The sequence below is a fragment of the Cebus imitator genome, unplaced genomic scaffold, assembly GCF_001604975.1.
Source record: "Cebus imitator isolate Cc_AM_T3 unplaced genomic scaffold, Cebus_imitator-1.0 Scaffold32, whole genome shotgun sequence".
Classification (NCBI taxonomy): domain Eukaryota; kingdom Metazoa; phylum Chordata; class Mammalia; order Primates; family Cebidae; genus Cebus; species Cebus imitator.
The window spans coordinates 6,597,153-6,623,673 of NW_016107347.1; the positions used below are offsets into that span (position 1 = coordinate 6,597,153).

Sequence of the window (26,521 nt, forward strand, 5' to 3'; positions counted from 1 at the left end):
TAGTATACAATTCAGTTCTCAGTGATACCTAGTCCTATATCGCGTAATGCGGCAATACAATTATGTGCATTCCTTTTTTCCCCCTTTTTAAAATGCCAAATAGAATTTGTCAGAATCCTGTGTTTGTGGAATACAAACTGTAGCAGTCCTACAAACAACAAGTATGCCTGGCTGTGGTCACACGTTTTTATGCATCCCAACCATCAATCATAAATATAATTTTTATTATGCCAGAGGACTTAATTCTCATTCCATTCTCTATACAGAAAGTATTACAAAATCGTTACAGATGAAGAGGCGATAAAAGAGTATTATTCAGCCAAATAATGTGGAGAAAGACTTCCTGCAGTGTGCTAGGCAGTTAACTAACAAAAACATGATATTATTTTTCTAATTTTGTGATACTTGAAGTATTTTTCCACTCTAAAAGTTTTACAATTTGTGGTTATCTCTTTTCCCAATCTACATAAAGGTCCACTTTCTTGCCTAATTTTGTTCTTGTAATTTTGTATTTTTCCTAAATAAGAAAGCTTCTTAAGTCTACCCTTCAGGCCCCACAAAACCTGAGTTCACCCCTGGAACGTACGATTCTTTACTCCTTGTCACGGTCTAACGGGAGAACCGTATTGCCTCGCTCCTTTACCACATATGTGACCAGTGCCTGCTGCATGCCGGGCTCTGAGCTAGGGAGGGGCACACAATCACAGACAAAACAGACCTGGCCCCTTCCCACGTGGAGAGAAGGAGACAGACATCACATTATCGAAGTCAGACAGGATGCTGTGGAAGAGAAAAGGGACAGGGGACCTCTTGCAGGAAATACTGTTTTAGGGAGACTCAAAGAATAAAAAGGGTTACCCAGATGAAGAGTGAAAGGATGAACATGCCAAGCAGAAAAATCCGCGTGAGAAAAGGCCTGAGGCGGGAAGGGCTTGGTGCATTCCAGGTACTCAGTAAACCTCTCTTGAATTCACTTTTAAAAATTATGATTTGGGCAGAGTCAGGATGCTATGGGAGCATATAAGAATGGCACGGAACCCTTGCCCAGAACAACCAGCAACAAAGGAATGAGGAATGAGAAAGAGTCCAGTTAGAATTGACTTCCTGACTTTCAGGAGGAGAAATAGCATGTGCAAAGGCCTTGGAGTCAGCGATCAGAGGGCAGTTCTGTATGGCTGGACCATAGTGGAATGGATTTGAGGAGGGGCATTTGTTGAGAGGGATTGAGAACTGGCAAGAAATGATGCTGGAATGTAATCCGAAGCCAGACTGCGAAGGGCCTCATAAGCCATGGTAAGCTGTGTGGATTTCATTTGGATGCTATGTGAGGTGGTGTCAGGGAAGAAAATGACAGCCCAGCACGTTGGAAAGATCTGGTGCACAGTCAAGAGAGGACTGGATGAGACAGCTAGGCTGTTAGAGAAATTCAGGTGAGAGAGGGTGGTAGGTAGTGTGGCATGGGGAGGGAGAAGCAGACAGCTCCAAAGGGGAACACTGTGTAACTGACGGAGTTAGGTAGGCAAGATAAGAGTCACATCAGGGCAGGTGCCAGGCTGGTGCTTAGTTCCTCTTTCTTCCTGAAGCTAGCTAACCTCTTGGGAGACTGGGTTCCTGGTTTACAATGGAGGGTGTTACAGGACTACCTGCGTCCTTGGCTGCTGGTCACCATGTGCTGCTAATTTTCTGCTCACTCTGTCCTCTGACTTCTCTCTGGCTGTCCAATGGGGAGCCCATGAATACTGCAGAGCAGGGGAACAAGGCCCTCCATGAGGAGGCCCAAGGGTGGCTGTGCCCCTCTGTCTCTCTCAAGGCAACCTTGTCATCTCTACCTTCCTCTATGTGACTTTTCTACTTCCTGGTATCAATATCCACTCCCTCCCCTTTCACCTGGGTCTGGGGTGGTTACAGCTCTGCTGCTCAGCTTACCGGCTGCAGAAATACCCCAACACCTCTTCTGGCTTCCCACCACCTCACCTTTGTTAAGTTCACTCTCCTTGAGTTACTCTAGTGAGTGTGACATCTGTTTCCTGTTGGGACTCTGAGTCACACACTTCTGACACCAGGCTGAATTGTTCATAAAATAATTCCCATTTCCTTTAAATCAGACCACACCCCCACAAGCCCAACAGCCAATAGGGCAAGAACGTATGCTCCAGCGCTTTATCTGGTGAGCAATCAGGATCTTCCTATGACTGGTCCCCCTGGTCAAGTTCTGCTCCTAGCCACCCAGACTTGAGTATGGCTCAGATTCCCCTGCTCTGACTCTGGAGATTTTCCTAGTGCTGTGTGCCCCTCACCACGCTGCCCTGCCCAAGATGCCACTGCCAGGTTCGGCACCTTGAGCTAGGACAGGGTGTGCAGGGACAAGGGAAGGTAGGTAGCCTCAAGGTTCCTTTCCACCAGCACTGCTGAGACCTGGGGATCCCATCATCAAGTGGCCAGAGACCTCCCCTGAGAGGGCTGGAAAAACCTGCAAAATGGTTCTGACTCACTGTTCTGTAGGCTTTCTGCTGACCTGTGATCATCTGTGTGTCTGTCTGGATGTGTATGAATGGGTCTGTGTCTATGGGTATTTTTGTCTGTTTCCCCCTCCCCCACTCCAGAAAGTTAACACACTGAAGGCAGAGACTTGTCTTGTTCTCCACTGTACCCCAGTGCCCAGCCCAGTGCCTAGGACACAGTAGTAAGTAGATAAGTATTTGTTGACCAACAGACCAGTGACTGGTCTCTCGTCATCTGTTTATAGTCTTCCCCCAGAAAACACAGAGCTCCACTGATTAGATTTCCTAATTACACTCCTTTTCAGTCTTGCGTTCCTGAGATGAGCCTCGTCAGCCTCGTGGATATTTCCAGCAACTCCTCAATCACACATTTATGGCTTTTTTATGGGATACTCCTACAACCTGATTAATGTCTTTATTGCCGTAAGCAATGACAAGTTTACAGGGACTTGCACATGAAATTCAAAATAAAATTTTACAGCACATGAAATTCAAAATAAAATTTTATTTTTTGGTTTAACATTCAAGTTTATGCTAAAATTTTTAAAAAGCATGCTTCTCAATTTTCAGTCTGCAAAATTGAGAATAAGCTCATTCAGCTGAACTTACCCTTCTTTCTGTCTCTCCATTTGCTGGTGCCTAGGCAACTGTTTGATTTGTCTACTGGGCATTAGTTACTTTCATATATGGGTAATTCCATTACTAGTTTTTCACCAGTCAGAATGGAGTTCTTGGGAGCATGGAGATGACAGGGAAGGGTCAATTTCCCATTGCCTCACATGTGTTGTTTTTCAACCTCGGCACCACTGGCTGGACATGGGACTAACCTGCTCATTGCAGGACATTTGTCATTTCTGATTTCCAGGCGATAAATGCTGCTAGCATCCCTCAGTCATTGTGACAATTGACAACAAAGAGCCTCCAAAATCTCCCTAAGGGAGTAGTTCCACCTCAGGTCAAGAAGCATCATGCCCGGTGTGGCTGAATGCAGGCTGAAAGGGCGTTCTTTGAAAGGTCCTTCCTTACCCTGTTCTGCATGTCTGGAATGAACACCCCTTTCTGTCCCTCCTTACTGTTGAGACCTTAATGAGATCATCAGCTCTAGATGATATCTAAAGCTATCATATCCTCCCAGGCCAATGGTCTTATAGACACAGGCTCTATAAGACCATTCCTGGGCAATGAGCCCACGGCTTCTCTCTACTGTGAGTAAGAACAGCGTGAACATTTTGTCATGTGGCATGACTTTCATGATCACATTACCTTTCATGTTAATTAGCTCTCGGGGTTTGTTACAGAACATTTCAAAATCTGCATGTGTGTCTCTCTGATTAAATTATAAGCTCCCGGGGGCAGAAGACATGTTTTATACCTCTTCACTTAGGAGAGAAGGCTGGGTTTAGGGGTGAAGTGACTCAGGAAGAGGTGTCTAGAAAGCAACTTGGAATTAGGGTCTGAAATCCAAGGGGAGGTTAGAGCTAGACACAGACTCGGGATACAGCTGCCCCCAGGAGGAGCTGAAATTGTGGTGGGGATGACGTCGGTTCAAGGACGTCACTTTGAGAAATGACCACCTTTAGGATGTGGAGAGAAAAATAAAATCCAGTAAAGGAAAAGTCAGAATGATAGGACAGCGGGAAGTGATGGATGTTGCTGCATCACAGAAGGTGATGGGGAGGGGATGCGTTATCAGGACCAGAAGGAGGCAGGACTGAGGACAGGCTGTCCCATCTGCCAGCTGAGAAGTCGATGGCGACCTTCGGGACCCTCTCAGTACAGTGGTGAGGATGGACAAGGCTGTGAGGGACTAAGGAGTGAGGAGTGCAGGTTTTGAGAATTCCAGAGGCAAAGAGGGCAGTCACGTGAAAGGGTGACTTGGCACATAGGAGGCATTCCTAAATAGATCTGTTTGTATAAATGTGTTCTTGATACAAATATTATTTTTATATGTTTCAATATTATAGGAGAGATGGAAAGAGTGTTTGGGGGCGGTGGGGGAAAGGGGAAGGGAGAAGCCACATTTACAGTGGAATTCTTAACCACAGAGATGGGCCAGGTCTGGGTAGCAGAGGATGGGCTCCCAGTCCAGGTGGAGGCCTTAGACTTGGAAGCAGAAAGGAAATTCCCGGGAGATGGGAATAAAGGCACGCAGGGAGGGTAAAGAGAAATGGATATTGGGGTGAAAGAACTGCTTCCCTGGCAATTTTCCCAGAAACATAAAATGACTTTGGCCCTTCCACATTTATGCATGTAGGTGACTTCCAGCAGCTCCTGAGCCTCGTACAGATTGCAGAAATTTCTGTCATTGGATAAAAAAGGTCTTCCCCTAGTATGTTACAGCTCTAGCCTGAACAGAGCATTTGATGGCAGGCCCAGAAAAACGGGGTGACACTACCAAAGTCTCCAGAAAACCAAAATGCCTCCTTCCTTCCAAGCACAAAGGTCAGTAATAATCCACAGCCTGAATGCAAAGGTTAGATGAAAAAAAAAAAAGCAACCCTAAACTATACTATGTGCACTCTTCCATTTTACAACTCTGGCAAAAACAAGCAGGAGACAAATCCCATTTACAAGGACAGCAAAAGCTTGGTCTCCTACCTGACCCAAGCTCTCTCCATGCACCATAAATATTTCCATAGTCATAAATATTACTGATGAGGAAGCAGAAGGCTCGTAATTGGCTCCAAGTCATTTCATGGTGGAGGAAGCTGGGGAAATGCACTGAATAAAAATAAGACAAAGTGAGGGATCTCCCTGGAGGGAATTAAAATCTAATCTATCTCTGATTATGCTATATCTAAAGAACTGGCTAAAGACCTGTGGTAAGCAGTGTCCTCTCTCACCGGCTCACTGTTTTTTCTGTCTCAGGGATGCCAATTCTCATCTGGTTGAATTTTGTGGCAGTTGATATTGTTCATGACGATCTACCATAGGAAAGAAAGAAGGTAACCAGCATTTATTAAAAATTAATAGCAAGATAATAGCCAAAAAAATGGTGATATGTTCATACAGTAGAAAACTACTCAGCAATTAAAAAAAAAAAATGAACCTGATGGGCGCGGTGGCTCACACCTATAATCCCAGCACTTTGGGAGGCCAAGGCCAAGGTGGGCAGATCACCTGAGGTGGGGAGTTCGTGACCTGCCTAACTAGTATGGTGAAATCCCATCTCTACTAAAAATACAAAATTAGCCGGGCATGGTGGCACACATCTGTAATCTCAGCCACTCAGGGGGCTGAGGCAGGAGAATCGCTGGAACCCGGAAGGCGGAGGCTGAGGTGAGCCAAGATTGGGCCATTGCACTCCAGCCTGGGCAACAAAAACAAAACCCCGTCTGAAAAAAAAAAAGTGGACCAGTGATCACGTGAGTTTCAAAAACATTATGCTAAGTGAAAGAGCCTTACATGAGAGTACAGACTATATCATGAGAAGCAAGTTCACTGCACACTGCTTATGTGAGTCTGGTAAGACAGAACAGCCACATATGCAAGTTACATGTAGTGGGTTTATTACTTACAGATAAGCAGCAAGGGATAACCCAAGTCATTGTGACCCAGTCGAGCAAGGCTCAGAAAACTGCCTGGGGCGGATGAGTGTGACAGTGATTGCCTCACTTGCACCGCAGCTGAAGGAAGCAAGCAGCCTGCTCTGGGTTTTAGACCCCGGAGTACTGTGACACATGGGCTAGAGTATTCAAGGATATCCTGTTTCTGGGTAGCGGGGAACAGGCACAAAACCCAGGTCGTTCCAGCCAGCTTCCCCTCATCCCAAGATGCTGCGTTTCCAGCATATTCTACAGTTATCCTTGAGCACTACAAGCAAGAAAAGGGGAATAACTGGCTCAGTCCGAGGCCACCTGAACAACTGTCCTGCATACGATTCTACTTACATGATGATCTATAATAAGTAATCTATAGAGGGAAAAAAATCTGAACATGGTCACTTTTAGGGGTGAAACAAGAATGGACTGGGAAGGGGCATGAAAAGACATTCTTTCTTTTTTCCTTTTTACCCAGTCTAGGACATCTTGTTGTAGCAGCATGAGGGAGCTTTTGGTGGTGATACAAATGTTGTACATATCTTGATGGGTGTTTGGATTACACAGGTGTTTACATTTGTCAAACCTCAGCAAATGTATTCTGAAGATTCACGCATTTCATTGTATCTAAATTTTACATCAAATGAAAAAGCTAAACAAATACTGAACTCTAGTTAATGATATGCATGCTGAAGTATTTCGGGGAAAATGTACTGACGCCTGCAATCTACTTTAAAGTGAATCACTAAAATAAGATAGATTAATGGGTAGATAGAAGAATGGAGAGATGGAAAGATAAGTGAAGAAGCAATTTTAGTAAAATGCTAATGATAGTATCTAGGTGGTTAGTATACAGCTATTCACTGTAAAACTCTTTCTACTTTGCTACGTGTTTGAAAATTTTTACAATAAACGGAAACGAATGAGTGATGTAATTTTTGAAAAATAGCAACCATTTAGTGGGTGCCTATATATACCAAATGCCTTACATATATTTTCCCAATGCTTGTATTTTCCTGATTTTACAGACAGAAGGTCAACATTCAGAGGGACTAAGTGACTGGCTCAGAGATGCACTGCTGTAAACACCAGAGCTAGACTTGCCTGGTTTGTTATATGAATAGAATGCGGAATGATCAAGTCAGGGCATTTGGGATAGCTATCACCTTGGGCATTAATACTTTTTTTTTTTTTTTTAAATACAGTGTGTCGCTCTGTCACCCAGGCTGGAGTGCAGTGGCAAATCTTGGCTTACTGCAACCTCTGCCTCCCTGATTCAAGCGATTCTGCTGCCTCAGTCTCCCAAGTAGCAGGGATTATAGGCACATAACATCACACCTGGCTAATTTTTGTATTTTTAGTAGTAGAGAGACAAGGTTTCACCATGTTGGTCAGGCTGGTCTGGAACTCCTGACCTCAGGTGATCTGCCTTCCTTGGCCTCCCAAAATGCTGGGATTATAGGCACGAGCCACCATGCCCAGCCTAGCATTAATCATTTCTATGTGCTGAGAACATTTAAAGTCCTCTCTTCTAGCTACTTTCAAATATTTAATATATAACTGATTGTTGTTAACTACTCTTCCTCTGTTGAGGAACATTATAACTTCTATGTAACTATGTTTTTACCCTTTAACCAACCTCTCTTCTTACACCTCTCACACTTGCATGCCCTTCCTTGCATCTGGCATCCATCATTCTGCCTTCCACCTCCACGAGGTCAACGTTTTTAGCTCCTACATGAGTCAGAACATGTGATATGTCTTTTTGTGCCTGGGTTATTTCACGTAACATCATGACCTCCAGTTCCATCCATGTTGCTGCAAATGACAGGATTTCATTCTTTTTATGGCTGAGTAGTATTCTACTGTGTATTTATGCCATATTTTCTTTATCCATTCATCTGTTGATGGACACTTAGGTTGATTCCATATCTATGCTATTGTGAATAGTGCTGCAATAAACATTGTGCAGGTAACCCTCTGATACACTCGTTTATTTTCCTTTGGATAAATACCCAGTAGCGGGATTGCTGGATTATATAGTAGTTCTATTTTTAGTTTTTTTGTTTAATTTAACTTAATATTTTTGTAGAGACAGGGTCTCCCTATGTTGTCCAGGCTGGTCTCCAACTCCTGGACTCAAGTGATCCTCCCACTTCAGCCTCCCAAAGTGCTGAGATTATAGGTGTGAGCCATCGCACCCAGCCTATTTCTAGTTTTTTGAGACATATCTATACTGTTTTTCATAATGGCTACACTAATTTACATTTCTACCAAGTGTATAAGAGTTCTCTTTTTGCCACATCCTCAGCAGCATCTGCTACTTTTTCTAATAATAGCCATTCTAACTGGGATGAGATGGTATCTCACTGTGGTTTGAGTTGCTTTTCTCTGATGATTAGTAATGTTGAGCATTTTTTCATATACCTGTTGGCCACTTGTACATCTTCTTTTGAGAAGTGCCTATTCATGTCCTTCACACACTTTTTAATGACATTATTTGTTTTTGGTTTTTGGAAGTTTTTCCCAATTTTTATTTTATATACAGGGGATCCATGTGCAGGTTCATTACAAAGGTATATTGTGTGCTGCTGAGGTGTGGAGTACAATTGAAGCTTGTCACCCAGGTATCAAACATAGCACTTAATAGGAAGTTTTTCAGCCTTTGCCTCCCTCCCTCTCTCTCCCATCTAGTAGTCCCCAGTGTCTGTTGTTCCCATCTTTATGCCCATGTGTACCCAATGTTTAGCTCCCACTTATAGATGAGAACATGCAGGATTTTATTTTCTTTTTATGCATTAGTTCACTCAGGATAATGGCCTCCAGCTCCATCCATCTTGCTACAAAGGACATAATTTTGTTCTTTCTTCTTCTTTTGTTCACCTATTTTTTTACATTTTTTTATTTTTAATTTTTGTGATACATAGTAGGCATATATATTTATGGGGTATATAGATATGTTGGTACAGGCATGCAATGCATAATAATCACATCATGGAAAATTTGGTATCCATCCGCTCAAACATTTATCTTTGTGTTACAAACAATCCAATTATACTCTTTTAGTTATTTACAAGTGTACAAGTAAATTATTATTGACTAATAGTTCCCCTGTTGTGCTATGAAATCATTCTTTCTTGTGGCTGTGTAGTATTCCATAGTGTATATGTACTACATTTTCTTTAACCAGTCCACCATTGATGGACGTCTGGGTTGATTCCATGTCTTTGCTATTATGAATACATCTGCAATGAACATATGCATGCATGTGTCTTTTTGGTAGAGCAATTTATTTTCCCTTGGGTATGTACCCAGTAATGAGATTGCTGGATCGAATAATAGTTCTATTTTTAATTCTTTGAGAAATCTCCAAACAGTGGCTGAACTAATTTACATTCCCACCAACAGTGTACAAGCATTCCCTTTTCTCTGCAGTACCACTAAAATCTGTTATTTCTTACTTTTTAATAAAAGCCATTCTGACTGATGTGAGATGGTATCTCATTGTGGCTTTGATTTGCATTTCTCTGATGATTAGTGATGATAAGCATTTTTTATATGTCTGTTGGTTACACAAATGTCTTCTTTTGAGAAGTGCCTGTTCATGTCCTTTGCCCACTTTTTAATGGGGTTATTTGCCTTTTGCCTGTTGATTTAAGTTTCCTTTAGATTCTGGATATTAGACCTTTGTTAGATGCATAATTTGCAAATATCTTCTCCTCTTCTGTAGGTTGTCTGTTTACTCTGTTGAAAGTTTCTTTTGCTGTGCACATGCTCTTTAATTAGGTCCCACTGATCAATTTTTGGTTTTGTTGCAATTATTTTCGAGGACTTAGCCACACATTATTTTCCAAGGCCAAGATCAAGAAGGCTATTTCCTAGGTTTCCTTCTAGGATTTTAACAATTTGAGGTTTTCCATTTAAGTCTTTAATCCATTTTGAGTTAATTTTTGTGTATGGTGATAGGTAGGGGTCCAGTTTCATTCTTCTGCATATGGATAGCCAGTTATCCCAGCACCATTTATTGAATAAGGAGTCCTTTCCCCATTGCTTATTTTTGTTGACTTTGTTGAAAATCAGATGGCTACAGGTGTGCAGCTTTATTTCTGAGTTCTCTATCCTGTTCCATTGGTCTATGTGTCTGTTTTTGTACCAATACCATGCTGTTTTGGTTCCTGTAGCCTTGTAGTATAGTTTGAAGTCAGGTAATGTGATGCCTCTGGCTTTGTTCCTTTTGCTTAGGATTGCTTTGTTTATTCAGGCTTTTTTGTTATGAATGTTAGAATACTTTTTTCCTAATTCTATGAAAAATGATGCTGGTAGTTTCATAGGAATAATGTTGAATCTGTAAATTGCTTTGGGCAGTATGACCATTTTAATGATATTGATTCTTCTAATCCATGAGCATGAAATGTTTTTCCATTTGTTTACCTCATCTCTGATTTCTTTCAGCAGTGTTTAATAGCTCTCTTTGTAGAGATCTTTCACCTCCTTGGCTAGATGTATTTCTAGGTGTTTTTGTGGCTATTATAAATGGGATTACATTCTTGATTTGGCTCGTAGCTTGAACATTATTGGCATATAGAATATTACTGATTTTTAGGCCAGCGTGGTGGCTCACAGCTGTAATCCCAGCACTTTGGGAGGCCAAGGCAGGTGGATCACTTGAGGCCAGGAGTTCGAGAGAGCAGCCTGGCCAACACGGCTAAACCCCATCTCTACAAAAAATACAAAAATTAGCTGGGCATGGTGGTGGGCATCTGTAATCTCAGTTACACAGGATGCTGAAGCAGGAGAATCTCTGAAATGGGGGAGCAGAAGTTGCAGTGAGCTGAGATCATGCCACTGCACTCCAGCCTGGATGACAGAGTGAGACTCCATCAAAAAATAAAAAGAATACTACTGATTTTTTTTTACAACTTTACTGAAGATGTTTATTAGTTCTAGGAGCCTTTTGGTGGAGTCTTCAGGGTTTTCTAGGTATAAGATCATATCTTCAGCAAAGAGACATCATTGAATTTATTTTCCCAATTGGATACCTTTTATTTCTTGCCTGATTGGTATGGTTAGGACTTTCGGTACTATGTGGTGAGAGTGAGCATCCTTATCTTGTTCCAGTTCTCAAGAGGAATGCTTCCAGGTTTTGCACATTCAGTATGATGTTGGCCATGGGTTTGTCATAAATGACTCATTATTTTAAGGTGTGTTCCTTCAATGCCTAGTTTGTTGAGAGTTTTTTTTTTCTTTTTTGTTTGTTGAAAGTTTTTATCATAAAAGGATCTGGATTTATCAAAACCTTTTTATGTCTATTGAGATGATCATATGGTTTTTGTTTTTTATTTTGTTTATGTGGTGAATCACACTTATTGATTTGTGTATGTTGAAGCAAACTTGCACCCCAGGAATAAAACCTATTTGATTGTGGTGAATTAACTTTCTGATGTGCTGCTGGATTTGGGTTGCTAGTATTTTGTTAAGGATTTTTGAATCTATGTTCATCAGGGATATTGGCCTATAGTTTTCTTTTCTCATTGTGTCATTGCCAGATTTTGGTATCAGGATGATGCTGGCTTCATAGAATGAGTTAGGGAGGCATCCCTCCTCCTTGATTTTTTGGAATAGTTTCTGTAGGATTGGTACCAGCTCTTCTTTGTATGTCTGGTAGAATTCAGCTGTGAATCCATCTGGTGCAGGGCTTTTTTTGGTTGGTAGGTTTTTTATTACTGCTTCAATTTTGGAACTCAATATTGGCCTGTTCCAGTTTCTCCCTGGTTCAATCTTGGGAGGTTGCGTATTTCCAGGAATTTATCCATTTCTTCTATATTTCTAGTTTGTGTGCGTAGGGGTGTTCAAATAGTCTCTGAGGATCTTTTGTAGTTCTGTGGAATTGGTTGTAATATCAGCTTTGTAATTTATGTTGTGCTTATTTGAATCTTGTCTCTTGTTTTCATTGTTAATCTAGCTGGTGGTCTATCAATCTTGTTTATCCTTTCGAAAAACAAACTTGGTTTTGTTGGTCTTTTGTATGGATTTTTTTTGCATCTCAGTTTCATTGAGTTCTACTCTGATTTAGTTCTGTCTTGCCTTCTGCTAGCTTTGGGGTTTGTTCTTGTTTTCTAGTTCCTCTAGGTACACTATTAGACTGTTAACCTGAGATATTTCTAATTTCTTGATGTAGTCATTTAGCACCATAAACTTTCCTTTTAACACTGCTTTTCCTGATTTCAGAGACTTTGGTATGTTATGTCTCTGTTTTTATCAATTTCAAAGAATTTTTTATATTTTTGCCTTGTGATTTCATTATTTGTCATTCGGGAGCAAGTTGTTTAATTTCCATGCAATTGTGTGGTTTTGAGATATCTTCTTGGTATTGATTTCTATTTTTATTCTACTGTGATGCAAGAGTATGCCTGGTATGATTTACATTTTTTAAAATGTATTCAGACTTGCTTTATGGCTGACCATGTTGCCAGTCTAATGCTTGGTGTGCATATGAGAAGAATGTATATTCGGCGGTTGTTGAGTGGAGTGTTCTATAGATGTCTATAAGGTCCAATTGATCAAGTGTCAAGTTTAAATCCAGAATTTCTTTGTTAGTTTTCCACTATAGTGATCTGTCTAATGCTGTCAGTGGGGTGTTGAAGTCCCCCACCATTATTATCTGACTGTCTAGGTCTTTTTGTAGGTTTAGAAGTACTTGTTTTATGAATTTGGGTACTCCAATGTTGGGTGTATATACATTTAGGACAGTTAGGTTTTCTTGTTGAATTAAACCTTTTATCATTATCTAATGCCCTTCTTTGCCTCTTTAACTGTTGTTGATTTAAAGTCTGTTTTATATGATATAAGAATAGTGACCCCTGTTATTTTTTGTTTTCTGTTTGCATGTTAGATCCCTTTACTTTGAGCCTGTCAGTGTCATTATATGTGAGATGGGCCTCTTGAAGACAGCAAATAGTTGAGTCTTGTTTTTTTATCCAACTTGCCACTCTGTGCCTTTTAAGTGGGGTGTTTAGACCATTTACGTTCAATATTAATACGTGAGGTTTTGATCCTGTGTTTTTAGCTGTTGTTTGGTAAACTTGATTGTGTAGTTACTTGCTTTATAGGGTCTATGGGCTATGTATTTAAGTTTGCCTTGTGGTGACAGGTATTATTCTTTCATTTCCATGTTTAGGACTCCCTTAAAGACTTAAAATTCCTTTAATATTTACTTCTCTGGAAATATTTTATTTCTCCTTTGCTTATGAAGCTTAGATTAGCAGAATATAAAATTCTTGGTGGGAATTTCTTTTCTTTAAGGATGCTGAACATAGGCCCCCAGTTTCTTCTGACTTGCAAGGTTTCTACTGAGAAGTTTGCTGTTAGCCTGTTAACATTCCCTTTGTACATAACCTGCCCCTTCTCTATAGCTATCTTTCATTATGTTTCTTTCACATTGGAAAGTGCAATGACTACGTGTCTTAGGGATGATTATCTTGCATAGTGTCTCACAGGGGTTCTCTGAATTTCTTGAATTTCCATGTCAACCTCTCTAGAAAGGTTGGGGAAATTTTCATGCACTATATCCTCAAATGTTTTCCAAGTTACTTATTCTCTCTTTTTCCCTCTCAGAAATGCCAATGCGTTGTACGTTTGGTCTCTTTACATAATCTAACATTTCTCAGTGGTTTTGTTCATTTTGTAAAATTATTTTTGCTTTATTTTTGTCTAACTGGGTTGATCCAAAGCACTGGGCCACAAGCTCTGAGATTCTTTACTCAGCTTGGTCTAATCTGTTGTTAATGCTTCCAGCTGAATTTTGAAATACCTATAATGAATTTTTCTATTCCAGAAGTTTAGTTTGGTTCTTTCTTAAAATGCTATTTCAACTCTTGTATCCCTCTACTGGCTTCATTGGATTGGGTTTCAACTTTCTCCTGAATACCACTGAGTTTTTTTGCCATCCGGGTTCTGAATTCTGTATCTGTCAATCCAGCCACATTTCAATCTGGTTAGGGTCCATTGCTGGGGAGCCAGTGCAATCATCTGGAGGTAAGGAAACACTCCTTCTTGATTGCTGGGGTTCTTGTTGACTTCTTTCTCATCTGAAAGGGCTGGTGTTTATCCTTTTGAAGTTGCTATTATTTGGATGGGACTTTTTGTTTTTATATGCTTTTGTATTCTTAAGACTTTAACTGTGGTGTGTATTGTATATAGTTGATTGGCTTCATTTCTGGGGGTTTTCTGTATGGGTTATTGAGTTGTGGCTAGATTCCTGCCTTGGATTTCACAGTCAATGCATGTTGAAGGAATTTTTGTTTGGTGGTGTAATTCAGGCTGCTTTCCAGTAGATGGAGCTTAAGAGTAAGGGCCAGCAAAATGGCTGTCACTCAGCCATGTCCCTCTTTTATATTTCAGGGCATTCACAGTGGTGCTCTGGGGAGGGAGAGATGTCGGGGTGAGAGATGACCCCAATTTTATTCCTAGACCTTGGAGGAGCACCCTCTAATCGTTGGCGTCATGCCTGCATTTCTTTAGCTCCAAGAGGGCCCCTGGCAGGCTGTACTCCCACCTCCCTTGGGTGGCCAGAGCCAAATGTTAGGTTGCCAGAAGACCCACAGCTCCCCCGAGACCCACTGGTCCTCTGTGTTGGACACAGTCAGAGTGGGCTATGGGGTATGTCTGCAGATGGTCTGTAGATACAGTGGGTCAAGACTGAGGATCCCCAGGCAGAGCAGTGTTATTGGTGTGGAGCTGGTGCAGCATCCATGACTGGGGGGGGTTTGCCCAGCAGAAAACTGTGGGGACCACCCAACTTGTACTCCCCTGACTGAGTCTCCTTCCAGTGTCTGTCCCCGGAGCAAGCCCAAACAGCTAGTTTTGTTCCAAGCCTTCTATGCCCAGATTGCTGGGCTGTTAAGTGTTCTGGGCCGTAGGGCTTCCTTGAACGGAGGCTGTGGCTGTTAAACAGGATACACCCTTCCCAGACTGATGTTGTGAAGGGAGGCATGGTGTAGGAACCTGCACCTCAGTCTTCTGAGGTGTTCTGAGAGTGGGGGCTCCTTACCTGCTTGAACTCAGGCCATAGATCTGAGCTCAATGCTGCTGAGCTGTGTGCTCAAACCCTGGGAAGTTGGGACCTGGCCCGTGGCTTTGTCTTTTGGCCCCTTGGGGTTGAGCACTGGCTGTACTGGGGGATGGGGGAGGCTGAATCATTCCCAGGCCACCAGCAAAGCAATCGGGTAGGGCAGTGGAGGGTGTGCTGTGTGCATCCTCTTGCTTGAGCAGCCAGGTAGGGGCCTTAGGAGGAGGCAGTGGATAGGGGCATGTACAGATCAGATGCACTCTAGCACTTCAGGAAAGACAGTCCTGCTCTCTTCCAGCCTGGCAGTCAGCAAGGGCTATAGTCACTTAGAACAAAATGGAGAGCCTTGGAGGAAGGACACCTATGATCACATGTTGCTGCAGCTGTCCCCCATGCAAAACCTTTTGGGCTCAGCACAGGTTCAAGTTCTGCCTCTGCCTAGTTTCCAGGCAGTTCCCCTGCCAATTCAAATGTCTATGGGGGTCATGAGATCTCTTGTAGCTGAATCCCTCCCTTAGGACCTGTTTAGGGCCAGGAGCTGGTCCTGGTGCTCAGTGACTCTGTGAAGTATTCTCAGCTTCCTCCCTCTTCAACCTTAGTGTCTGTGTTGCCTCTCTATTGACTTTCTATGTTTTCTCTCAAAAGATCTGTTTGAAGTGTGATGGATTAGTCAATATTTTGGTTTCTCTCAGTGGGAGAGGCATTTCCTGGCTGCATCTAGTCAGCTATCTTGTTCTTCTCAATCCTCTTCAATTTCTTTCATCAGTATTTTGTAGAGATCTTTCACTTTCTTGGTTAAATGTAGTTTAGGTATTTTATTTATTTTTATAACTATCATAAACAGAATTGCCTTCTTGATTTCTTCCTTGGCTAGTTCATTAATGTTGTATAGAAATTCTACTGATTCTTGTGTGTTGATTTTGTATCCTGCAACTTTACTGAATTTATTTATTATATCTAAGAGTTTTTTTTTTTTTTTGAGACGGAGTTTCACTCACGTTACCCAGGCTGGAGTGCAATGGCGCGATCTCGGCTCACCGCAACCTCCGCCTCCTGGGTTCAGGCAATTCTCCTGCCTCAGCCTCCTGAGTAGCTGGGATTACAGGCACGCACCACCATGCCCAGCTAATTTTTTGTATTTTTAGTAGAGACGGGGTTTCACCATGTTGACCAGGATGGTCTCGATCTCTTGACCTCGTGATCCACCCGCCTCGGCCTCCCAAAGTGCTGGGATTACAGGCTTGAGCCACCGCGCCCGGCCCTAAGAGTTTTTTGATGGAGTCTTTATGTTTTCCTAGGTATAAGATCATATCGTTAGGAAAGAGGGACAATTTGACTTCTCTGTTCCAATTTGGGTGCCTTTATTTCTTTCGTTTGCCTGATTGCTCTCGCTAGGACTTTCAGTCCCATGCTGAATAGGAGTGATGAGAGTGGGCATCCTTGTCTCGTTCCTGTTCTTAGAGGAAAGGCTTTCAGCTTTTCCCCGTTCTGTATAATGTTAGCTGTGAGTTTATGTTCCTTTGGAAGTATCATATTTCCTTGCTCTTTCATGTTTCCTATGGCCTTATATTGACATCTGTGCATTTGGTGTAACAGTTGCTTCTTCCAGTCTTTGAACTTGCTTTCATAGGGAAGGACGTTTTCATGAAGATGTATCTATGGTGTTGTTTCGGTAGGGAACTTTGGCCTTGATTCTGGGTGTGTACACTAATGTAGTCTCTGTGTGATTTATATGGCTGTAAGCAGTGTTAGTGATGTCTGCGATTTCTTCAATGGCTTAGGATGAGGTCATTAGTGGAGGCTGTGGTGAAGTATTGTTGGGGACTGGGACACCAGGTGGGCAGTCTTTGGGACTTAATGGTGACAGTGGTAGGCTGAGTGTATCTGTCTTTGAACCCCAGGGTGGCATATGGTGGCACCAGTGTTAGAGGGTCCAAGCAGGCTGATTCTTAGGCTTGAAGGTGGCTTGTTCACATGCTGGTGGCAGTGGTTGGCTGGGCAGGTGAGCAGCTTCTCAGGAACTGGACAGTGGGCATGTTGTGAGTGACGGCAGTGGCAGTGGTAAGACAACTCTCTAGGTCCCAAGCAGTGTGCAGTGGTATTGGCAGTGGCTGCAATGTGCTGGGCAGACTAGTCTCCAGGTCTGCAGGTATTGTGTGCAAGCAGGTGCCAGCTGTGGTGGAAGTGGAAGGGTGGGTGGGGCCAACCTCAGGCCCCCAGGAGGAGTGTTCAGGTGCCAACACTGGTGGACTGGGCTGGATGAACCTCAGGCCCACAGACTGTGTATTCTGGCACGGGTTAGGGGGAAGCCAGCCTGAGCAGGCTTCTAGTCAGTTCCCCCCAACTGCGTACTGGCACTGGCTGTGATAGGCAGAAACAGAGCGATCCCCAAGCCCCAGCAGAATGCTCAGGTTGGGAGCAGCAGCAACTGCATTATGTCCCTGCCCCTGGGGAGCGTGAAGTTGCTTTCAGTGGCAGCAGTTATAGGTAGATGAGCTTGGCTTATGCTTCAGACCTAATGGCAGCAGCCCCGTCACTCACACTTTAGCCCCAGTAGCGTAGTAACAAAAGCTAGAGGCAGAGGATTCTATCTGGGTTTGTGAAAATGTACAGTGGCTCTGCCTCTGGAGGGAGTGGGGTCACAGCCAGTGGCCTGCACTTCAGCCCCAGTGGCAGCAGCCAGCTTTGGTGGTAGCTGCACGTGGGGGATCTCAGTGGGCTCCAGGGCCACGGAGATGCAGGCACTGCTGAACCGCAGGGAGAGTGCGATTTGCCTGGTATTGGGCTCTCAAAATAGCACCTTACAGGTGCTGCCGATGACAGGGGTATGTGGGATCCAGTGTGAACTTCCTCTCTGGGGCAGCGCCATTGTGTGGTCTCCAGGAAGCTCTCTGTTAGCCTCAGGGCCCCCACAGGTCAGGGGCTCTACCATGGCGAAGACTGCGGGAGTCCACGGTGAGAATGTGGACCATGAGGCACCTCTCACTTCCCCTTTCCCCACACTGGGGAGTCTCTACAGACTCCTAGCTGATCCCAGCTGAACAGGCTGCCTTGCTTCCCTTTTATTCCTTGCCTTAGGTGTTCCCTGACACTTCTCTTGAATTCCAGTGTTCTTTTTTGGATGACCTATTTGAAATGTGATTATCTACTCACTATTTAGGTTCTTCTTTATGGAGGAGGCACGTACCAGCTATGTTTAAGCCCCTCTGACTTGAACTTCTGCAAAGTGGAATCTTCCTAGAGGCCTTACGCATGAGAATTACATGATGAGATGGTGTCTGAAGAAGATTAATCTGTTTATTTGCAGTAGTGGAAGAAAACAGAGGCATAAATAATCACAAATAGCAGATTATTATAAAACCAGGTAGCAGGTGCTATAATGTCCTCAATCTGTGGTTTTCAAGCTATGATTTTCAGAATGCCAGGGCTCCTGCGAAAGGCCCTGGAGATACTAAGTGGGGTGGGGGATGAGGCAAAGCTGAGGGAGGCTGGGTTCAGCACCCGTCTCCCATTCCCACCTTAACTGGAACAGCACTGCTTTCGTTAACACATGGAGTTCCGGATAACATTTATTTTGAGACAAGAATTTAATAGACCTTAACTGAACAACTTCAATTAATTACAGAAATACATAGCCAGGCAAATGTGCCAGGAGGATAAATACTTTGCTGGGCATTCACCTCCCACCGCTGTTGGAGATTTCGTCACATTTTCTCCCGCGAGGTACCAGCTCTGACAAGGGGAAGGTTTTCCTGGAGAAGACAGATTTGGAAGGCGGTTGTGCCTGTGCCCCAGGAAATGACTGACCCCATCTCACTTCTTTCCACACAGTGCAGAGGCCTTTCAGCTGTCAGCCCCGGGGCTCACCTCAGGCCCAGTCAGGCTCTGTCTTCAACTTCCCAAGGCCTACTTTCCGCTTCCGGTAGCTACCCCCTGAAGTAGCTTTAGAGTGGGGCAATTCCTCTCTCCTAAACCCTCTCCCCTTCTCTTTGTTACCCCAGACAAGTGTTCAAGAGCTTTTCACCCTGGATAACTAGACCAGGGTAACAAAAACAAACCTAGGGAAATTACACAGGTTCTAGATTCTTACAAATGTATTTTGAGTCCCCTGACTTCCGTCTCCTTCACAAGAGAGAATAATGGATACATTCTGCCCTCCACATTTATTTATTTTTTTTATTTCTTTTTACGAATGAGGCAATTTATTAACCCGGCATGGATTGTTCTACAGGTTCTTTTTCGCAGCTGCCACCTGTCTGGAGATTCTGTCCAGATCTCTCTGTCCCTGAGGTATCAGTCTGTGGCCCCATTTTGGTCCTTTTCCGCCATTTTCAGCCCCTCCAGGGCTTGGAGGACCCGGTGGGCCACACTCTGGAGCCTCAGCCGAAGTGGCTGCGCATGTCACTGTATCTCTGACGTCCCCCATAGATCTTGGTCATGGAGCCAACCACAGCACCACCCAAGGTGCAGGTGCCGCGCTGTGGAAGCAGCTCGTGTGTAGAGGCCGTTCTCATCATAGGGAGCAAACTCTTTGTGCTTGACCACCCGTTCAGGGACTTTCAGCTTCCCCGACTTTTTGAGAAAGGCTGCCAGAGCTCTGATGAACCTCCTGCTGGTTCACGACTTTTACAGTAACTCCAGGCATCATGCGGCCTCCACACTGCCAGCCAGGGGAAAGGGCCACATATATCTTTAAATGACCTCACCAATGATCTTGCATTCAGACCTGACTCTTAGATGTCCCCAAGGAATGATGTGAGCCCGCCCCTTGTCTTAGGAGTTCCCTGATCTGTCCCACATGAAAAGGATCCCCGTTAAGCAGTTTCTCATAGTCATGCTTTCATCCCACTACTTCATGCATGACCTTATACTATGTGTTCTGGATTCTTAAGGACGTGTAACAAATCACCCAAATTTAACAGCTTAAAATAATAATGATTTACTATCTCTCATGGCTCCTGCTGGTTAGGAATTTAAGGAGGTCTCCGCTGGGCAGTTCTGGCTCAAGGTCTCTCATGCACTTGCAATAATGTGTCAGCTGGGCCTACAGCCATCTGAAGGCTTGACTAGAATAGAAGGATACACTTCCAAGGTGACTCATACACATGAGTGGCAAACTGGTTGCTGGCTCTTGTCCAAGGACTCAGTGCCTCTCCACGTTACTGCTTGACTGTGCCGATGGCAGCTAGCCTCCCCATAGCAAGAAATCCAAGAGACCAAGATGGGTGCTGGAATGACTTTTAGAACCTGACCTTCAACATCATACATTGTCCATTCTACCCCATTTTCCTGGCCACAAAGGTCAAGCCATGATTCAACGTGAAAGGGGATTACAAAAGGAGGCAAGGGTCATTGGAAGTCATCTTGGAGGCTGGCTCACCATACTATAGGAGGGTCAGAAGAAGATGACCAGGCTCAAAGAAAAAGAAAAGGCAGCTAGTGGATGCCCTGGAATGCAAACTAAGTATTGCGCCAATGAGATAGTCTCTGCCCTCTTGAAGCTTATAATCTAGAATGACAAGTTTCATATAAATAATTGCACTTGTAATAAAACCCAATATCCTGAACCTTGCCCCTTACCCATTCTTTTCTTCTACTCATATCCTTTCTCACTGAGCGACGGTCATACTTCATTCCTTCAACAGACCGAGCTCTTACCTTCCTTAGAGCCTTTGTGCTAACGTTTTCCCTAGAACGCCCTCCCCAATCTCTGCATGGCCAGCGCTTTCTCACCATTCAGGTCTCTGCCTTAAATGCCACCAGATAGTTTCTTGGGTATCTGTTGCCTGCCTCCCCCTATTAGAAAGTAAGCCACATGAGAACAGAGACTTGTTAAATCTCCTTCCCTGCCACCTCCCCAGACCTGAAATAGCACTTGTTACATATTAAGTGATGGCTGTATACCCTAATGAGCAAATGAAGTACCCACTTTCTGACCAAATTGTTTCAAATTTTCCTTCTAGAATATTGTAAACTCAAACTCTATCCCCATTTCTTGGCCATCTTGCAATCCAAAGGTTGGTAAATTACAGACTTACTCTACGATCTAACCTTGCTGATTTCTTGCCTCTGAGCAAATGGGTACCTCGGCCACGCCTGATTTCCCACCCACTTCTAGATCCAGGTACTTCTCCCCAGGCCAACTATGTTATTTGTATTTTTCCACAGGGCTGAGTCCTCCATTTCTGATTGCCTTTCCTTGGTTTCCTGTCCAACTTTCCTCCCTCCTCCAAAGGAAGGGCAATTCCTGCCTCGTTTTGCTGCACTTGTGTTTTCCACTTTCCTGGGCTGAAATGTCGAAAGTGTTGCTCATTTCCTGCTTTTCAGGGGAAACGACCTGATGAGCAGGGCCCCACGTGTATTTATTTTGAAACTCTGTTTTTTAATTTGAAAGCAAATGGCCGCTGCAGGTCTGCAGGTCATTTCACCTGCTGTGGCATGTGATTAGTGAGGCCTTTTCTCTCTGGGTGGTGCTGCCAGCTAATGGGCTCATGCTCCCTATGTATGTTTATCTTCAGTTAATTAAAATTTTGCCAAATCTTCCTCATAGCCCTTGTGCACAGCAAGGCCAAGCCTTGACTTGTGGCACTGATCCGGGCTGGCAGGGTGGATGGGGGCGGTCATCCTATTAAATATTAATCTAAAAAGGCAATCAAGCCTGTGGGCTTTCACCCCTGAGGTTCTCCCACTGGGAAGTCACAAATCGATGCCAGAGCTCCATGCTTGTGGCAACTCTTCCTGCCAGGCCTGAGTCAGCAAAAGACACAGTTTTACCGAACAGTTATTTGACAATAAATCTGAATAGAATTCTGGGAGATCTGTCTTAAATACTGGAATGAATTACACACACATCTACCTGGGAAGGCAATGTTACCTAGCTGGTGAAACTGTACCTTATGAATGATGAATGGGCCAATTTGCCAGGATTTATTTTGAAGTTATGGATCAGATGAAGACTAGCAAGTATCCTGTACTTCAGATGGCAGTTTCGAAAATCTGCCTATGCCAGGGATGGGGGAGGAGATTAAAGTTTCAGTTGGCTCCCAAAGCCTCCACTGCCCCATTTTCAGAAACGTGGATGTCGCCTCCTCACAAGTCCACCTTCCTTCAGTCACTGTTCATTCTGTCCTAGCTGCCAGATCATTTCGGCAGATTCTTCTGCTGACAAACATGAAAGACAGAAAGAGCACTCTATTGTGGGCTGAATTTTGTTCCCCAAAAAGATACACTGAAGTCCCAACCCCAGGACTGTGAATGGAGCTTTATTTGGAGATGGGATCTTTGCAGATGTAACTAGTTAAGATGGGTGGGCCCTGATCCAATCACGGGTGTCCTTATAGGAAGAGATAACAGACACACACAGGAAGACCGCTGTGTGACGAGGGAGGCAAAGGTGGGGGTCAGGCATCTACAAGCCAAGGAATGCCCAGGAATGTCAGCAACCACAGAAGCTAGGAAGAAGCACAGACAGATCTCTTAGAGCCACAGAGAGCACGGCTCTGCCAACATTGATTTTAGACTTGCAGCTTCCGGAATTGTGAAAGAGTAAATTTCTGTTGTTTTAAGGCTGCAAGTTTGTGGTACTTTGCTATGGCAGGTCTAGAAAACTAACACACACTCTATTAACCTTGAGGCTGACTGCCGTGACCGTTTGCCTCTGCTGCAGACCTCGCTGACAGGCTCAGTCACCCTGATCTCCTTCCTGTCCTAGGAGGTCAAGGACAATGAAGGCTTAGGAAGTGAGAAACCAGGCTAAGAAGAAAGCCTCATCACATCTCAAGTCTTGCACATGATTTTTGAAACATCTCTGTCCACATTCTTGCCTTAGTAGAGGTCAGTGAACATAATAATATCTCTCTTTAATGATGGAGAATGTCACCCTGCCTCAGGCGTCATCACTCTAAATTCAAGTCTCATGGGCTGCCATCACAGATACAGAGAGAATAAGAGGGATAAATTTGTACTGACCCTGACACATATTCTAGAAGTCGAATTTTTATTTTCACATTCCTGGCTAATTCTTTGTCTCTTTCAAAAGTTGAATGTTACGGGGCAGGCTTGGTGACTCACACCTGTAATCCCAGCACTTCAGGAGGCCAATGTAGGTAGATCACCTGAGGTCAGAAGTTTGAGACCAGCCTGACCAACATGGAGAAACCCCCATCTCTACTAAAAATACAAAATTATCCAGGTGTGGTGGCACATGCCTGTAATCCCACCTACTCAGGAGGCTGAGGCAGGAGAATTGCTTGAACCAGGGAGGCGGAGGTTGTAGTGAGCCACGACCATGCCATTGCACTCCAGCCTGGGCAACAAGAGCGAAACTCCATCTCAAAAAAAAAAACTAGTTGGGCATGGTGGCATGTGCCTGTAATCAGGAGGCTGAGGCAGGAGAATAGCTTGATCCCAGGAGCCAGGGGGTTGTAGTGAGCCAAGATCGCACCACTGCACTCCAATCCCGGGCAACAGAATGAGACTCTGTCTCAAAAAGAAAAGAAAAAGTTGAATGTTACAAAATCCAGTTAAATGGAAGGTTTCAGCCAGGCAGATTTCTAAGAGTAAAGTCTCTACGATATTTTGTTGTCTTCAGATGGCTAAGGAGAGGGACATTGAACTTGAGGTCAGAGAACTTAGGCCTGAATTCTAGCTCTGTTCATCCTCACAATGTCCTTGCAAGGTACATATAATTAGCCCTGCGTACATGTGGCCAGATGAGCTGAGGCTGCTCCTTGTCCCAAATCAAAACAGACATATTTACAGGAACTGGGAAGGTGGTTTCTGTTTGGTCTCTGTTTTCCTGAGTGGGACACACAAGCTGAGGACACAGGTGAACTGCTCTGGACAGCAGAATGAGTTTTAAGAAGGTGTAGAGATAAGAAAGAGAAAATTATTGTCAGGGAAAAACATTTGTGAGGTGAGATGAAGAAACGTGGCTGATGAAGAATTTGGTTTAGTGTCTACTATGTGGTATGCAATATGTATCTTCTTCCCTATGTTCCCGAAAAGATCTACTTAGTATGTTACGGGTTGGATCTGATTTTGGAGGTGGACATCTGGGGAGAAACAGATTGCCCAAGGAGATCTAACTATCCCAGGGCTACAGAGAAGCTGGTGCACAGAGAACTTCAGCTAACCATAGGACGATAGAGTGCTGCTTCTGTCCACCGATCTGATTACCACATTACTAGAGGCCTGTTTACTGTGGTTCCTTTTTTTTTTTTTTGCCCAGGCTGGAGTGCAGTGGTGTGACCTCGGCTCACTGCAGCCTTCCTCCTCCCAGGCTCAAGCAATTCTCCTGCCTCAGCCTCCTGAGTAGCTGGGATTACAGGCACGTACCACCATGCCTGGCTAATTTTTATATTTGTAGTAGAAACAAGGGTTTCACCATGTTGGTCAGGGTGGTCTCGAACTCCTGACCTCATGATCCACCCGCCTTGGCCTCCCAAAGTGCTGGGATTACAGATGTGAGCCACTGTGCCTGGCCTGTGGTTCCTTTTAACTAGCACATCATGTCGACCTTTCAGCAAAAAATTACAAAGCATACTAAAAGACAAAAAACACAGTTCGATAAGACAGAGCAAGTATCAGAACCACAGTCAGATATGGCAGGAACATTGGAACTATCAGAACAGGAATTTTTAAGAGTAGGATTAATATGCTAAGGGTTTTGATGAAAATAAAATAGAAAACATGCAAGAACAGATGGGTAATGTGAACAGAGAGATGAAAACTCTAACAAAGAATAAAAAGGAATAGCTAGAAATTAAAAAAGAAAAAAACACTCTAACAGAAATGAATACCTTTGATGAGCTCACCAGTAGACTGGACACAGCTAAGGAAAAAATCTGTGAGCTTGAGGATATGACACTAGAAACTCCCTAAATGAAAAGCAATCCCTAAAAAGGATATCTGGGAACCATGGGACTAATACAAATGGGGTGGCGTAGGTATAGTGGAAATACCAGGAGAAGAAAGAGAGAAAGAAACAGAAGCAATATTTAAAACAATAATGACTGATCATTTTTCACCTAACCACAGATCCAGGAATCTCAGAAAACAGCAAGAAGAATAAATGCCAAAAACAAACAAAACAAAACTATCCCTGGGCAGATCATATTCAAAATTCAGAAAATTAAAGATAAAAACAAATCTTGAAAGAAGCTGGAGGGAGGAAAGTAGGAAACACCCATAAAGGAGCCAAGGTAAGAATTATATCAAACTCTTGCCAGGTGCAATGGCTCATGCCTGTAATCCCAGCACTTTGGGAGGCTGAGGGACGTGGATCACTTGAGGCCAAAAGTTTGAGACCAGCCTGGCCAACACAGGGAAACCCCGTCTCTACCAAAAAATAGCTAGGCATAGTGGCGCACACCTGCAGTCCCAGCTACTTGGGAGGCTAAGGCAGGAGAATTGCATAAACCAGGGTGCAGAAGTTGTAGTGAGCCCACTGCAATCCAGCCTGGGTGACAGAGCAAGATTCTGTTGCAAAAAAAAAAAAAAAAATTATATAAAACTCTTATTTCTCCCCAAAAACTATGCAAGCCTGATGAGAGTGAAGTGAAATATTTAAAGTATTGAGAGAAAAAAATCCACCAGCTTAGAATTCTGTACCCTGTGAAATTATCCTTCAAGAGTGAAGAAGAAATAAACATTCTCAGACAAACAAAAATTGGGGGAATGTGTTGCTGGTTGGTCTGGCTTGCAAGAAATATTAAAGGAAGTTCTTCAGAGAAAAGAACAATTACGTAAGTCAGAAACTCAGCTCTATACAAAGAAAACAAGAGTATCAGACAATGAATAGGTGAAGGTAAAAATAAAAATTTTTATTTCCTTATTCTTAATTGGCCTAACAGAGAAGTTTAGTCAAAATAATAATAGCAACAGTGTATTTGATTATATATGCTTATATTATGCACATATGTCAAATATATAGGCACACATAAATGAATATATATTCTTTATTATATATGCTTATGTATAAGTAAAATGAATAACAGCAATTATATGAAAGCTGGAAGAGAAAAATTAGGAATATTCCATTATTATAGGATAATTTCCAGCAAGCCACCATGACACATGTATACCTATGTAACAAACCTGCATGTCCTGACACGTATCCCAGAACTTAAAGTAAAATTAAGAAAAAAAAAATTAAAGTATTTCTATTTTTATACAGAAGAAAAAAAAAAGATACTTGCCCTACTCACGAAGCAATATAGTGTTATTTGAAATTAGACTTGGATTAGTTACAGATATTGCAAACTCTAAAGCAACCAGTACAACAAGTAAAAAAAAAGAAGTACAACTGATATGCCAAGAGAGGAGAGAAAATTGAATCACATAAAATGCTCTGTTAAAACTACAAAAGAGCCCAGGCAACATAATGAGACCTCATCTCTACCAAAAAAAAAAAA

The 26,521-nt window shown here is 43.2% G+C and overlaps 1 long non-coding RNA gene and 1 pseudogene across 1 annotated transcript in view; one reads left to right on the top strand and one right to left on the bottom strand.

Annotated features, from left to right (window-relative positions):
- The window catches only part of LOC119470493, a 46,394-nt gene that overhangs the window by 12,601 nt on the left and 7,272 nt on the right, over positions 1-26,521 (top strand). The window contains exon 2 of the long non-coding RNA XR_005199405.1: positions 25,146-25,309. This is a non-coding gene — a long non-coding RNA (uncharacterized LOC119470493). The remainder of the gene's footprint in view (positions 1-25,145; positions 25,310-26,521) is intronic.
- On the bottom strand, positions 19,298-19,752 carry LOC108301199 (annotated as a pseudogene).